Source organism: Arachis ipaensis, chromosome B09 (genome assembly GCF_000816755.2).
Source record: "Arachis ipaensis cultivar K30076 chromosome B09, Araip1.1, whole genome shotgun sequence".
Taxonomy (NCBI): Eukaryota; Viridiplantae; Streptophyta; class Magnoliopsida; order Fabales; family Fabaceae; genus Arachis; species Arachis ipaensis.
Genome location: NC_029793.2, coordinates 110,429,982 through 110,430,293, shown reverse-complemented (window position 1 = coordinate 110,430,293; position 312 = coordinate 110,429,982).

Genomic DNA, 312 nt, shown 5'->3' with positions numbered 1-312 from the left:
CAACAATGCTGGTGCAAGAATTGGAGCGAGATGTCCTTATTCAAGATGCTCTAAAGTAGAGGGATGCTGTCCATGTCTCTTTTCAAAGAAGAAGGTAGCATGGCGTTGAGGCATGTAAGTGTCTCTTTTGCAAGGTCGTTTATTAAGGGAATGGATAATGAGAATATCTTGCAAACAATGCTGCGGAATTCAATTCTGTCGAGTCAGAGTCACATCCCCATTTTAAAAAATTATTTAATTACAAAATGATCCTATTTTAGTTAAGATGTTAACTCTTATTAGGTTAAGTTAACTCAAATTAAAAATAAACAT